Here is a 4,499-nt window from a genome sequence, read left to right as displayed (position 1 = left end):
GGCCTACTCTAAACCCAGTTTGTATTTCTGGTGGTTCTCTGTCGATGTACTGTTAAAATCATTATCTCATAATCTTCAGTAGGATTTTGCTTGCGTGTAATGTTAATGACATTATTCAATAATTTCTACACTCTGTTGGATCACCTTTTTTTGGTGTGGGAATAAATATAGATCTCTTCCAGTCAGTTGGTGAGGAAGTTGTCTTCCAGATTTCTTGACACAGTGATAGTTAAAAGTGAGAAAATGGACTAGGAAGACAGGAGACTAATCCATGCTTTTCAGTTATGATGTTAAAGAAGAGTACTGCATACCCCATGGATTGTCAAATAAACAAACAATCATGATTGGAGAAAGTACAACCAGGCTGCTCCTTGCAAGCATGGATGGAACTATTGGTTGTTGAAGATGGAGTCATGGCCAGGAAGAGTGGATTTTTCTGAATTTTGCTTATAGAAAACTCTACAGGGAGGTAATGCTGGAAACCTTGAGAAACCTGGCCTCATCAACTTGCTTTAATTGGGGAGCGCCACCAAACACTGTCCACCATGGGTAACTCTTAATGCATTTGACACACCAGTGTCACAGTGTTCAGCTTCACAGCAACTGCAAGTTACTTCTGCACAGCAAGTGGTCACACCAGGGCTATACGACCTAGAAAAATGTTTGAACAAAAATAATGAAAAGCAGGCGAGCCGCGGCGGGGCCAGCCGGGCTGCTCGCATCACTTGGCACCCAGCGCCACAAGCGCTGCCTGCGGCCCCGCACGGCTCTCCCCACAAAGGGCCGTGGAGCAACGTGGCCCGCAGCCACCGATCGCGGTTCGCCTCCGCGGGCGCGGAAATTTGTTGCACTTCTTGGGGCTTTGTTTGTTTGTTTGTTTGTTTTTCTCTGGATCCCCCCCGCCCCTGCCTCGTTATTTTGGAAAAAATGTCGGTCCGCAGTGTAAAAGTTGTGCGAGGAACCTTGGTGGCATTGGGAGCTTTGCAGAAGGTGCAGTTCGGATTCTGCTTTTCCCAGGGTGGCAGCTCGCTCTTGGCCGGATGAATCTTCGCTGCTGGCCGTGGAAACGGCTAGAGCAGCTTTTTTTTCCGAGAAATAACTTCACCAAGATGTCCAGTGATGGGCAAAAATCCGACGATGAGAGCCCCGGCACCACCAGTGGTAGTTCAGATGCAGACCAGCGAGACTCCAGAGACTGAGGGACAAGAAGAACGAAAACCTTCTGCCACCCAGCAGAAGAAAAACACCAAACTCTCTAGCAAAACCACTGCTAAGTTATCCACTAGTGCTAAAAGAATTAAGAAGGAATTGATCCTCCTCCTAACTGCAACACTGGGCCTAAAGGAGATAACATTTATGAATGGAGACCAACTATACTTGGCCCACCAGGTTCTGTATATGAAGGTGGTGTGTTTTTTCCGGATATCACATTTTCATCAGATTATCCATTTAAGCCACCAAAGGTTACTTTCCACACCAGAATCTATCATTGCAACATCAACAGTCAGGGAGTCATCTGTCTGGACGACCTTAAAGATAACTGGAGTCCTGCTTTTGACTATATCAAAGGTTTTGCTGTCAATTTGTTCCCTTTTGACAGACTGCAACCCGGCGGATCCTCTGGTTGGACGCATAGCCACTCAGTATTTGACCAACAGAGCAGAACATGACAGGATAGCCAGACAGTGGACCAAGAGATACGCCACATAATTCACTTCATTTGTATGCAGTGTGAAGGAGCAGAAGGCATCTTTGCACTGTGCTGCAGATCTTTATAGCCTTTACGGTACGGACTTCTCTGTATATGTTATACTGAGTCTACTCTCTGCATGTAATCTTTGGAGACTGGGAGAGTAAATGCTATCAAGAGTAGAACTTTGTAGCTGTTTAAAACGCCTACTTGCAAGTCTTGCTTCTTTGGGATATCAAAATGTATTTTGTGATGTACTAAGGATACTGGTCCTGAAGTCTACCAAATATTATAGTGCATTTTTAGCCTGATTCATTATCTGTATGAAGTTATAAAAGTAGCTGTAGATGACTAGGAAATTATGTCATTTGTATTAAACCCAGATCTATTTCTGAGTATGTGGTACATGCTGTTGTGAAAATGTTTTACCTTTGACCTTTGTCAGTTTGTAAGGAGAGGATTTCCTTTTACCCTCTGTAGTTCAGAGAGCACCTGATGTATCATCTCAAACACAATAAACATGCTCCTGAAGGCTTAAAAAAATTAAAATAAAAAATAATGAAAAACAGGCCTGAAGGCCCTTCAATATTTTACCATTCCAGCATGTCCAAATCCTGGTGAACTCTGGGCCAGAGACTCCTAGCTCATCTGGCAAGTCCACTCTGCCAACACCCACTTGTGACAAAAAGAAAGCCACAAGCACCCGGAGCCTTCCATACTTGCCTCTCCTTCAAGAAGCAAGAAGCCACATTCAGCTGGCACTAGGATTTCCAAGACACTTGCCTTTACCCTGCAGGCGTGGCCTGACATTTCAGTATTTTACCATTCCAGCAAGCCCAAATGCTAGCGACCTCTGGGCCAGACACCCCCAGTTCATCTGACAAGTCCAAACAAATATAGATACAGCAAATGATACCATGGGTGTGTCATTGTTGACTCTAATAATTAATTAATCACTCAAGGAATGATTATCGCTTATGGGTCTGTGGTAGCCAGAAAGATGCCTAATACCCACTCCCGGAGCATGAGTGTCCACATGCTGAAACAGTGAGCCAACAGCAGGTGACTGTGTCTCTTCCAGGTGGACAGACAGCTCTACATCTAGTTCTGCATGACAAGAACATTTCCTACACCCTGTAGAAAAAAGACAAATATTGCTTTTAAGACTGGCTCACTGGGTGAGATGTGGAAGAGAAAACACAGATAAAAGGAAGCAGTCTTTTACCAATTGGCTCTTTCACAGGAACCCAAGGACATCCCAGGACAAAGGCTCCAGGAATGATGATAATGTATGGCTCCTTCCTGACTGGGAAAAAACCCGTTACCCACTGCTGGAGAAAAGGGAGCAGCAGGTCCTGGAGCCAGTCTTGGACCTGAACGAGACACCAGAGGAGAGGAGGCTCTGGAGCCTACATGTGCTGGGCCCTCAGGGGCCCTCTGGCAAGACCAGGGCTCTAAAATGACTGAAAAATGTGGTGGACAAGAAGGTCAAGATGCACCATGGACAAAGGATGGAAGACTGTAAAAAGGAAATATTTGATCACATAAAGGGATCTTTCAACAACTTTAACACTCACCAGGACAATGTTGTCACAATTCCACCAACCCCAAAGCAAAGCAAGACAAAGACCACTGTTTGAACGATTGCACTCAGATGGTTTTGAGAACGCTGTCAGGCCCACTGCTCTCAGTGGGCCACAGATAAAGTGCGTCTTCATCAGATCTGATAGTCCAAAATCATGTGGAGCCCTAAACAAGAAGTTCCAACAGGACAGAGAGTAAACGTGAACAATCAAGCTGTTTTTTGATGGCACATCTGTCTTAGATTTCCTTTGGAAATATCCCAGATAAGAGTATTCCCCAACACACGGTGCAAGCAATGGCTTTCTACTACTGATGAGAAGAACGAGGAGGAGAAAGTTAGGCAACTGAGTGCAGAGATGTCAATCCCAGGAGCACCGGCTTCTCATCACTGCAGAGTCACCACAGCCCATCCACTGCTGCCTCCCCCAAGGTAACCACGGCAGGTGGCATCGCTGTGCTTGTGGTCAACACTGGCTCCAGAACTTGCAAGGCCAGCTTAGCAGGGAAAGACGTCCCCCAGGCCGTCTTCCCCTCCATCATGGAGGGCCCATGATGGGCATGGGCCTGAAGGTCTTCTATGTGAGTGATGAAGTCCACAGCAAGAGAGGCATCCTGATCCTCAGCACCCCACTGAACATGGCACTGTCACCAACTGAGAAGCCATGGAAAGGAAGTGACATCGAACTTTCTATAATGAGCTGTGTGTGGTCGCTTGTGCTATTGACGGAGGCCTCCTTGACTCTCAAGGCCAACAAGGAGATGATGGCCTAGATCATGTTTGAGACCTTGGACAGTTCCGCCCTGTATGTGGTCACCAGGCCACGCTGTCACGATTTGCCTCTAGCTGCACCACCAGCATCAGGCTGCATTCTGGCAATGGGGTAAAACACACTGTGCTCATATATAAGGGACATGCTCTCCCTGACACCAGAGCCTGACCTCATGTAGATCTTCACCGAGTGAAGCTACTGCTTTACTACCAAGGCTGAGCGAGAAATTAGGCATGATATCAAAGGAAAACTGGGTTGTGTTACCGTGGACTTTGAGCAGGCGATGGGCAACTGCAGCTGTGTCGTCCTCTCCGGAGAAGAGCTCCAAGCTGCCAGATGGAGAGGTCATCACCATCAGCAGCAGGTGTTTCTGCTGCCCTGAGCCACTCTTCCAGCCCTCCATCGTGGGCATGGAGTCCTGTGGGATCCGTGAAATGACCCGTGAATCCATTATG

The 4,499-nt window shown here is 46.8% G+C and overlaps 1 pseudogene; it reads left to right on the top strand.

The window, feature by feature from the left end:
- Window positions 1-1,109: 1,109 nt before the first annotated feature.
- LOC102858055 lies at window positions 1,110-1,710 on the top strand (annotated as a pseudogene).
- The last annotated feature ends 2,789 nt before the right edge of the window (window positions 1,711-4,499 follow it).

Source organism: Elephantulus edwardii, unplaced genomic scaffold, assembly GCF_000299155.1.
Source record: "Elephantulus edwardii isolate Elephantulus edwardi_28Jun2011 unplaced genomic scaffold, EleEdw1.0 scaffold00315, whole genome shotgun sequence".
Lineage (NCBI taxonomy): Eukaryota > Metazoa > Chordata > Mammalia > Macroscelidea > Macroscelididae > Elephantulus > Elephantulus edwardii.
This window is presented reverse-complemented; position numbering and strand designations above follow the sequence as displayed.